The sequence below is a fragment of the Canis lupus genome, chromosome 26 (assembly GCF_048164855.1).
Source record: "Canis lupus baileyi chromosome 26, mCanLup2.hap1, whole genome shotgun sequence".
Lineage (NCBI taxonomy): Eukaryota > Metazoa > Chordata > Mammalia > Carnivora > Canidae > Canis > Canis lupus.
Window position 1 is genome coordinate 30,656,841 of NC_132863.1, and position 11,547 is coordinate 30,668,387.

The following is an 11,547-nucleotide window of genomic DNA, read 5'->3' on the forward strand; positions in this document are numbered from 1 at the left end:
TGCTTTTTAAGCTTCTCTTCATATCCTCAAACATGCCTTTAATCACTACCTAATGTTCTATCATATAGAGATGATGTCATCAATTCCTTTCATAGTTGACATTTAGATTAGATCTAGATTTTCACTCACAAATAATGCTATACATAAAAATCTTTGCACATAAATTTTGTGTATGTGGAACTCTGATTTTTTCCTTAGGATAAATTCCAACGTATAGGAAAACTAGGTCAAATTCTATTAACATTTTACCACTCATGGCTTGCCTGGGGAGGACATGAAGCTCCACACATTTTCCCCAGACCTCACTCTCTGTATTTATTCATCTGGCTGTTAATTCATATCCTTTATCATATCCTTTAGTAAACTGGTACATTTAAGTAAAATAATAATTTTAAAATATTTTACTATCCATGTAAAACATTATCAAATCATTTTTTATTATTCTTTCAATAAGCACATTAGCAATGTGTAAGAAAGTCCATCTTGGGGGTCCCTGGGTGGCTCAGTCAGTTAAGCATCTGACTTCAGCTCAGGTCATGATCCCAGAGTCCAGGGATAGAGTCCCATGTCTGGCACTCTGCTGGACAGGGAGTCTATTTTTCCCTCTGCCCCTCCCCCACTCATGTGAGCTCTCTTTATCTCTCACTCTCAAATAAATGAATAAAATCTTTTTTAAAAAAATCATCTTGCCATATCCTTATTAGTAAAGGGTGTTATTCTTTTTTCTTTTTATGATTTGTTTTTTTAATTTTTAACTATAATATATGTTTATAGCAGATTATTTACAAAGTTGTCTACAGCAATTCCTCCCATTTCTGCATGCACCCCACTTGCCAACGTGAATTTGCAGCTTCTATCAAAAAGAAGGATATGACAAGGAACAGAGATAAGCTGTGCCATCTGAGGCGGTCCAGATCAACCAATCCCCAGCAGACCCACCGGCTGACGACAGCAGAATGTCTGACGCTGGGCAAGACCAGCAGAAGAAACGCCCATCTGAGTGAGCCCAGGCCAAATTGTTGAACTTTGGAATTGTGAGCAAATAGAATAGTTGTTATTTTAGCCACTAAGTTTTGAGATGATTTGTTACACAGCAATATATAATTGATACAATGTTCGATTTCAACATTACACTTTAAGGGAAGAATAACAAAATGGATCCTTATTCCACCTCCTAACAGACAGGAGACCATTGCTAACAGTTTGATTTATTTTGTTTCTACTTCTTTTTATTTCAGTTTACATGTAGTGTATCAATATCATAATTATAAACAAATCTTGCTTTTAAAGACTGTTACAAAACTTTCAAAGCACACCAGCAAAGCCAAAGAGTTGGAATATAAAAAGCATAGTTACTTACAACTAGTGATGAAGAGATTATTTAATGCTAGAAAATATGTTACAAATATACATATTGGGTCAATTAAAATGCAATCATCTTGATAAATATGAAGAAGTAATTGATTCCCATTCCTTTAAAAAACATATAGAATATAATGAATAGGATTAACCAAGTATAATATAGCATGATGGAAATATCTATCTCAATTTTATAGTTAATGACAATATATAAGCAGCATTGCTATCAAAAATAAAAGAAAAACAAGAATATTTCCTATATTATCACCACTAGGAATCACTCTAGAAATTCTAGTCAGTGGAATAAGGAAGAAAAAAAATGTATGGGAACCTGGGTGGCTCAGTCAAGCGTCTGCCTTCAGCTTAGGTCATGATCCCAGGATTAAGCCCTGCATCGGGCTCCCTGCTCATTGGGGAGTCTACCTCTCCCTCTTCATCTGCCTCTCCCCTCGATGTACTCTCTCACTCTCTCAAAAAAATAAATAAAATCATTTTTTAAAAAAAGAAAGGAAGAAATTGATGTGAAACTATTTAAAAAGAAAAAACAAAAATATGAATATCTGCTCATTATATGACTGCCTACATCAAACTCAAAGATAATCAACTAAAAACATTAATTTAAAAACTAAAAAAATTTAAAATGGGCTTTAATGAAATAAATATATATTTTTCAATATTGCAATAATAACATATTAGAAAATCAAACGAAAATCTACCAGTTCTATAATTGTAAAAATATAGATCTCCCTTAACTATCTTAAAACATAAAATGTCTGGTAACAACTCATCAGTAAATGTGAAGGATAAGTTAACAACCTACAACATTGTCCTCCAGACGTGAAAGAAAATAATATGATAGAAAAACACCATTTTACTACATGGTAATGTCAATTATCTTTCCATTATTTTAGTCACATTAATTACCTTCCTTTATGTCTATTATACATGGGGTGACAACTCCAATCCAAGACTGCAATGGTGGTAGGACCCCACTGGGTCTAAGGGCAGAGCATCAAGCCAAAGAAGATTATTCTCAAGGAACAACTGAGTGGCTCAGTGGTTGAGCATCTGTCTTTGGCTCAGGTCGTGATCCTGGGGTCCTGGGATCGAGTCCCACATCAGGTTCCCCCCAGAGAGCCTTCTCCCTCTGCCTGAGTCTTTGCCTCTCTCTGGTGTCTCTCATGAATAAATAAATAAAATCAAAGAAAGAAAGAAAGAAAGAAAGAAAGAAAGAAAGAAAGAAAGAAAGAAAGGGGGAAGGGAGGGAGATTATTCTCAAGCCTTAAGTTTCCATGTTGCTTTCCCCATTAGGTTTTGAACTGACATGGGACCTGTTAACACTTTCTTCTTTCCTATTTCTCCCTTTGGTAATGGGAATACCTACTCTATGTCTAGGGCACTCCTGTATTTTGGAAGCACAGAACTTGTCTGGCTTCACACATTCACATCTAGAGAGCAATTTGCCTCAAGATGAATCATATCTGGAGTGTAACTCATCTCCGATTAAATGATATTTAGATGAGACTTTGGATTTTTAGACCTTAGAGTTGATGTTGAAATGAATTAAGACTTTGGGGGTTATTGGGATGTATTTTGCACATAAAAACATGATTTTTGAAGGGCCAGGAGTGGAATGCTGTAGACTGAATGTCTGTGTGCCCCAAAATTTCTGTGTTGAAACCTAATCCCCTATGGCATTCTACAGTGAGGCCTTGGAGAGGTGATTAGGTGATTAAGTGAAAGGGATTATTACCCCTTATTGTAAAAGAGACCCCAGACCACCATCTCTGAGCCAGGAGGTGGGCCTTGCCAGACACTTCCCCATCTCTAGAACTGTGGGAAGTAAGTGTCTGTTGTTTATAAGCCACTGAGTCTACAGTATTTTGTATAGCAGCCCGAACAGACTAAACACAGACATACTTCCCTTCCCCTATTGTGGGGATAATGATCCAACTTCTCTTCCGTGTTCAGGACCAGTCACCCTGCCAGCACAGTAATTCCTTCTTCATTGGTTCCCCGGCATGAGGACTCCTAAGAGGCCAGGAGGCAGTCACAAATTCCAATCTAATTGACCCATCACTGTGCCCCTTGCTTCTCCCTTGGGTTCTAAATCTTCTAGACCACGAGAGCTTAGATCATGGGAGCACGATGCAAAACTTTTGCTATTGGATCACTAGGGTAATAGTAAGAGGAGCTTATGCCCCAGCGTGTGAACCCTGGCTATGGAGAAAACCAGCACCTGATATTAGTCACTGATTTAGTGGAGTTTCTGCATCCAGAACCACAAATTGCTGCCAGCCTTCTAGTGCCCTAAAAAGTCTTCAAATGGCTTATTCCAGAATTCTATCAGACTGACTGACTACTTGAGGATGATGGGGAACTCTGCAAAGCCAGAGAATGTAATGTACATGAGCCCATCACTGATCTTCATCTGTGGTGCAATGAGTTTCTTGGGAAGAGGATGCTGTGGAGAAATACTGTCATGGTGAGTAAGCCTTCTGTGAATCCATGGCAGTTTTGGCAAAAGGATAACAGGCAGGGAGGGCAAATCTGTATCCAGAGTCCCATTGATACCCATATCTCTTTTCTAATGAGAACAAAGCACTGTCCTTTTTATGATAGAAATAATTCAGCGCACTGACTCTGCAACCAGGCTGGTCCCCTGGGGAACAGTGCCATATTAGGGGCTCAGAGTGGTTGTTCCTAGTAGCAGGTAGAGTGCTGAGCAGTCATTTTAACCAGATTAGACTTGGTGAATGAGTCCCAGTTGCTGAGCCCATGTGAAACCTCCATCCCTGCCACTGTGGCCATTTGGCTGATGACATACAGGCCTCAGGTAACAGAGGAGGTTCCAAGAGACTCCTAGGTCACATCTCATTATGCTAAGTGGGCACAAGAGCAAAGCAGTTGGTAGGGAATGGAGCTAAGAGAAATCAGGGAGACCCAGGATTTTAGAGAACAGGCTGGAGTGCCCAGAGCCAATGGTTGGGCATTGGGTGAGTCAGAAGAGTCAGGAGAATATTAGCCTCTTTCTCACAGTGTATTCTGGAAGTATCTTGGAAGAGCACAGAACTTATAAGTGATTGGCCATATGCATCAGACACCCCCATCAGCGGGCATTCCCCAGAGGCGAGAACTTGTCCTGTTCCACTTCCTGGTGGCATGATTTGGGAGACCCACAGAGGGAAGGGAATGCATCAGAGCTGATGAGCTCTCCAGGGGCCCACGCCCATCTCTGCCTGCAGCTTCATGGACTATTGATGGTTTCTTCATAATGGACCTCCCAACGGACCAAATCGAAGTGAAGATGCAAGCTCTACACCTCCCTCCCTTCCACCTTAGCCAAGCTTTTAACTCTAAAAGCCTCCGAAAAAAAAGGCCTTTCCTTTGTGTTACATTTTACCCCTCTGCTTCTGACATGGTACCTAATTAGCATGACTTGATGGCAAAAAAACAGGGTGGCACTGAGTGTCAGACCCTCCACTGTCTCTCTCCCATCACTGCCCCCAGCCTTCACTTGCCTTTTTCCTGTCTTCTCTCCATTCCGAGAGATCTCCTAGCAAGGCCTTCTGTGCTGCAGTCTTGGGACTCCGAGCACACATCACATGGGCCCCCTGGAAGCTCACCACCCTCCAACCTCTGATTTCAGGTGGGTGGCAGTCAGTGCTTGGGCACCACTGTGAGTGAAAAACAAGCCCTCCTGAAGGTCAGAAAACTGGACTCACGATTCAGGTTCTGCCCCTTACCAGCAGTGAGACTGTACCTGTACATCCCAGCCTCCCAATCTGTGAAAAGACTGTACCTGTACATCCCAGCCTCCCAATCTGTGAAATGAAGATGAGAACAGCCACTAGAAGACCTTTGTAGGGGGTAAACTTTAAATAATTTGTAGAAGTAGTGAAATTATTTTTAAGGAGGGGCAGATGGCAGTGCACCGAAGTTATAGCAAAGCCAGCAGAGGTGATGGGCTGCACTGGTCGTGGTGAGTGGCTGGCAGCTGGCCTCAGCTGGCCTCTCCAGAGGATCAACCCCAAAGTTCTTAGAGCTTTTAGTTCTACCAACACTCTGAGTAAAACGATGTTTGTCCTTGAGATCGCTCTTTCCCTCTTCAAAGTTACTATTTCCAAAGTATTTTCATTTTTAAAAAGGGGGAAATGTGGTTTATACCCTGAGACCTAAGTTATTCACAAAAAAAGCCTTCATTCTCAAAGGGTGACTAGAACCACCTGCCTCAGAGTGAGCGGCAATATTGTTTAAATGCAGATTCTAGGCCTTGGCATCGACCATTACTTAATTTCTCCGAGCCTCAGCTTCCAGGTCTAAAAAACAGGCTTAATAGCAGCCCTCACTTCAAACCTCGGTTAAAGAGTCTAGATGGAATGAATACATGAACAAATGCAAAGAGGAATGGCTTGGGAGGGGAGGGATAGAATTTGCAGCTGGACAAGATGACCCTAAATGTCCTCCTCAAATCAGGTCTTTGTTGCCCCAGATCCCCAAGGATGTCTAGGGCCTCTGACAGCCCACAGAGTGGTCCCCATCTAGGTCCACGATGCATCTTAGCCAAGTGTACAGGAAGTGGACCCATTGGCCGGGCACTCAGCCAAGGCTGGAGCTGTTAGGAAATGAGAATGCGCGTATTTATTGAGGAAAATAAAAATGTGCATGTGATGCTGCGGAGAGGGGATTTATGAGATTTTATGGAAGTGTCACCAAAAGGCCCACTCAGTCACCGCCAATGTCAGGTCTGCAAACACCTGCGAGCTCAGGCAATAAAGCTCCCTAATAGAGCGGGTGGGTGGGACACGTGGGTTGCGGGGAGTGTGAACCACGGGGGCAGGTGTTTGCACCACGGGGGCAGGTGTTTGCACCTGTGTGGCATGTGTAAGTGTGTGGATGGGGGAAAGTCAATGTGCACACACTAGTGGGTGTGCAGGAAAGCATGCATGAGTGTGAGCCTTGTAAGAGCATGTGGCATGGGTCACCGCAGGGGGACGACTGGGACAGGTGTGCAGAAGCGCACACATTACTCATGTTCTCTTCAAAGGATAGCAGAGTCCTGGCTGTGCCCACAAGAGAGTAAGTCATCACCTACCACTGAGATGAAAGGCCTGAAAGATGTCAAGAAAAGCAGATTCTCAGAGGAAAACATCTCCGGGTTGAGCACTTAAGAATGAGCAGAGTCAAAAAAAAAAAAAAAAAAGAATGAGCAGAGTCTGGCTAGTGGGAGGAAGAAGAGTGATGGCTCATCTCCTCCGGTGGACCCAAACCCCAGAGACGCTGTGGCCTATTTGTTCCAGGTCTCTGAAGCTTCTGAGTTCTGTAAACCAGCCCCATGCCTTGCTGCTCTCCTGCAAGCACTCCCCCATGCTCTCCATTGTCTTCCCAGCCCTCCTGGCAAGCCTAGCAGAGCCTAGACAGGTTCACCCCTTTCTAAGTATCACTTGCTGTGGAAGAAGGTTCAAGGTAGTACAGAGAGGGTGTGATGCTGAAGAGGAGAAGACGAAGGGGAAGGAGAAGGAGGAAGAGGAAAAGGAGAAGAAGAAAGACTTTCAGGACTAGTCCCTCATCCATCTTCATAAAAATGGCCTTAAGATCCCACAGCAAGCATGGCCTTGCAGACCATGCAAGAACAAGGGACTCCCACTTCCTCTCTCTCTCCCTCTCACTCCTCCACAGCAGTGAGGGAATCATAAGTGTCGCAAGATCCCTTTGGTTGCCTGTGGCACGCCATCATCACATGTGTCTTCTGGGCACGTGAGGAAGGTCACTTCCCTGCAAGACAGGGAGGAGCTGCGGGCAAGTGTGGTTTGTGAAAGAAAACCAAGCCCTTGAGTTTCCTGGCCCCGGTGAGCCAGAGTGATTGGCCCAGCTTGGAACCTGAGGTCAGGGGCCAGGAGTCTATGAACACCAACCCTGGGCCACATCTTCAGACGGGCACTTCCATACACCCTACCTCGTAATGCCCATCCAGACTCAGACAGGGGGAATTAGCATAACCTTGACCTGAGCTACAACTTTGAGGATTCAAGAGAGTGATAGTTGCTCAAAGATATAAAGATAGTAAATGGCAGGACTATCTTCCATTCAGAACCAGAGACTCCTTCTTGTTCCCTCAGCATCAACAGCGTCCCTCTCTCGGGGCCATTAAAACATTGCACCTGCCGCATCCTTTCACTTGTGTTCCCTGCTTCCTCCACCGAGGGCAAGTTTCTGCAGCCTAGGGACCAGCTCTGCCCTCCTCATCCCCAGGGAGCAGCACAGAAGCACACGGGGTGCTCATCGAAGGGAGGAGAGAGAAAGAAGGAAAGGTGAGAATGTTCAGTCTAACCAGCATCACCACTTCTGACTTCAGGAGGTGGTCATGACTCTCGGAGGGCCAGGAGGAAAATGTAAGGGCTAACATTTCTGCAACCTGAGCCTCTTAGATTCTCTCCCTCTCTCTCTCTCTCTCTCACACACACACACACACACACACACAGTCTGCCCCCACTTCTGCCCCAGAGCATCTCCCAGTGGGCAAGTAATCTAATGGCAAAGAGATCAGTTTCTGAACTCCCCCCTTAGCCAGAGCAAGCCCCTACCCTGGTAAAATGTCTATGTCACCCTCCCCTGCGGCCTTGGCTAGTGGTTCTGGGAGCTGGACAGGGAAGAGGTCTGTTCATCTTCTTGCCTATCCCCAGAGACCGGCCCCCAGTGCATGACACAGCAGACTCTCAAATGAGGACTCTGTGGCCAAACATTGTGCCATTGAGCTGGCTTGCTCAGTGTCTGTGAAGGGGGTGAGCAGGAACCAGGGCTGGATCTGGCTCCACTCCAGAAGGTCCAGGCTGTAGTCATTAGAATGACCAGAAGAAAATCCAATAGACAGATTGCTATTGACCTCTGATCCTCCCCCAAATCTTTGCCAGCCATCGCTCTGATTTTCAAAACTGGAAACTACCAGTGGAAGATCTTCACTATGAGCAAACATGATAGAAAGTTATAAATTCTGTGAACTACGATACGCTAGACCCGTGCTTCTGAGCGTTCGTGGGCAGGTGAACCACCTGGGGATCTTGTTAACATGCAGGTTCTGATTCAGTAGGTCTGAGGTGAGGCCTGGGATGCTGTGTTTCTTTTTTTTTTTTAAGATGTTTTTATTTATTTGAGAGACAAAGAGAGAGCATGAGCAGGGGAAAGGGCAGAGGGAGAGAGAGAGAGAAAGAATCTCAAGCAGACTCCCCATGGAGCTGGAGGCGGGGCTCGATCTCACAACCCTGAGGTCATGATCTGAGCTGAAATCAAGAGTCAGACGCTTAACTGATTGAGCCAACCAGGCGCCCCTGAGATGCTGCATTTCTACATAACTCCCAGGTGATGCTTCTGGTCCATGGTTCATACCTAGAACAGCGAGGGATCCAAGCTCAAGATGGCTGGTGTTGGATAAATCTAATATTCCTCTCCTCCCTTGCCTCGACAAGGAACCCCAATGTCTGCGAGGGAAGGCCGAAGCTCCCTGTGTTGCAAGACCCTTTCCCAGCCAGGACCCCACTGCACCCCACCTGCCCCAACTCTGTTCCGGACACACCAAACAGCCAGCCCTCTTTCACCTGCCTGTCTTTATACCTGCTGCCCTAAAATGTTCTTTCCTTCTTTGAAGCCTTAAGAACTCCCTCCTACTCATCCTTCCTCCATCCCCAGCACCTGTTTTGCTTTTGCTACTTGCTGCCTGTTTAGACTCAAGCAAGTTACTTCAGGTACTTCAAGCACATTCCTTAACTATAAAATGGGATAGTAATAATGTCCACCTAACAGGGGGCTTTTCTAAATACTAAATAAGATGATGGACATAAAATTCCTAGTATGTCTTGAGACATACCAAGTAATCAAAAAATAAATAAATCACCCAACTTGACTATTATCTCCTCCGCAAAATCTTCCTGAGTGTTTTCACAGAGCTATTTGCTGGTGCTCCCACGATATTTGGTTTCCATTTCTCTGATGGCCCTTATCATCTGGCGTGGCAATGGCTTATTGCCTGGACTATTTTACCTAAGTAGTCATAAGTGGCTGGAGGTCAGGAGTGTGTTTTACCCACCTCTGCTTTTCCAGAATCTAGTACGGAGCTCAGCAAAAGGAGCCAGCATGGCCACAGCCAGTAGCATTCAGGGGGGCTCCGCATCTGAGGGTGCCATATCCAACAAGAGCGGTGTGGTTAACCAGAAGATTCGGGGAAGCAGAAGCTCTGTTTAAATGAGTTTTCCAGATAACTGAAGATTTACATCCAGGAAAAAATTACTCTTCATTTTTAAACAACTTACCAACATTTTCCTAAATGTGTTCCCATACTGAAACAGAACATGGGTCCTAACATCACCTTCCCAAGATGACTTGAGGACACCAACAAGACATTAATCATTGCCCCCCAAGGATAGGGTGACTGCATAGCTGGTAGGTTGAGACAGTTCTGATTTGCACTCACTGCCTGGTAGTGTTATTTAGACCATCCTTCCAGTCTGCTGGTGAGTCCCAGTTTGGGAAAGAAATGACCAGGTGACCCTAACCAGACATAGTCTATGCTGGATCAGAATGATGGCCTGAGGGACCCCTGAGATGAATATGAATATTTGCAGTGAGTTTTTAAATATGACCCCAAAATTCTTTGACACTGGTCTCATTAAGAGATGGGGTCTCCTCCCCCTTCTTTGAATGGAGGCTGGTCTATGACACCCGACCAAAAGCACACAATGGAAGTAGTGTCCAGGGCTTTAAGAATCCTGGAGAATTCCATCTCCTGGTCTTAGGATGCTTCCTCTCGGGACACAGTTACCATGCTGTGAGGAAGCCCAACACATGCCTGCAAAATGCTCCTACAGAGAGACCAGGAGCCAGAACCAACTGGCCAGCCACGTACAAGTCATCTTGGAGGCAAATCCTCAGCCTTGCTTGACCCGCCGCTGCTGACACTGCATGGAGAACAGCCATCCCTTCTCTGCCCTGCTCAGTTGCAGATTTGGGAGCAAAGTAAGTGATTGTTGTTATTTTCAACCACCTGTTGAGGGGAATCTTTATGCAACAATAGATAATCAGAGCATTTGTCCAAAAAAAAGAAATGCCATTGGAGCGTTCAGTGTTTGGAGTCCTGGAATCTATCAGGAATCAGCCCAGCCTCTGCTTTCTCCTTCAAGATCAAACCAACGCTGTCACTTCCAGGAGAACATGTGAGGACGATCACAGGTTCTGAACATAGAATCTCCAGGTCTCTTCCGGTCTCTGCGAAACCTCAAGGAAATCAACTGTCTTGTGTGAGCCTCAGTTTCTTCATCTGTAAAACGGTGATGTAAAAAGACCTGGGCCATCATGTCAAATAATGAATATAAAGCAGAGATTGGCAAACTCCACTCGTGAGGGGCCAGATGATGAATATTTTAGGCTTCGGGGACGATACGGGCAGTCACAACTACTCAATTCTGCTATGACAGCAAGAAAGCAGACACAGGCGTACATAAACAGATTGGCATGGCTGTGTTCCAATAAAGCCTCTTTTGCAGAAACAAGATCTGGCCTGCGGGTCACAGACTTCAGACCCCTGCAATAAAGGATTGGGAAAGTTCCTGGCATCCGTGCTAGCCACCATTAGCATAAGTATTATTCTTGTTGATATAAATGCAACTTTCTTTAGGCAGAAGACTTGGTTGGGGATTTCACCAGCCCTGTAACCACAAGGTTCACCAAAAAGTGTTCACGCTGAGATAATGAGCCAACCTAGCAACAAGATGAGTCACCCCAAGTCAGTGACATGGAGGAGTTTCAGAAGTTGCTCTGCCATCATCCTTCTGAGCAGTTTTGACCAAAGCCAAACTTACCTCCTGAGTCAAGGTAGTTCATCTGTATAATGAGCGTATGCATCGCAGACCTTCCCTCAGGGAAACTGAGGTTTCAAATCCAGAGCTAAGATGTATCCTCATGTGTCCACCACATCCTTCAGCTGAGAGCCCCTGGGCAGGGATTTTGGAGGAGTCCAGCTTCAGGGCAATAAAAGGAAGTGAGTAAGGGAGGAGGAGAAGGAGGGCCCAGGAGGGGCAAGAACAGGGAAGAGGCTGGAGGAAGCATGCCCCCATGACTGCCATCTCTCTCGGGCACCCATTCACTCACTCTTCACGTCTGTGTAGTACTTGCCAATAGGAGCCAGGTCCTGGGCTGAGA

At 45.1% G+C, this 11,547-nt stretch overlaps 1 long non-coding RNA gene across 2 annotated transcripts in view; it reads right to left on the minus strand.

The window, feature by feature from the left end:
- Positions 1-11,547, minus strand: part of LOC140617886 (uncharacterized) — a 45,985-nt gene extending 34,438 nt beyond the window's left edge. For both annotated transcript variants that reach the window (XR_012018036.1, XR_012018037.1), the window contains exon 1: positions 9,440-11,547. This is a non-coding gene — a long non-coding RNA (uncharacterized lncRNA). The remainder of the gene's footprint in view (positions 1-9,439) is intronic.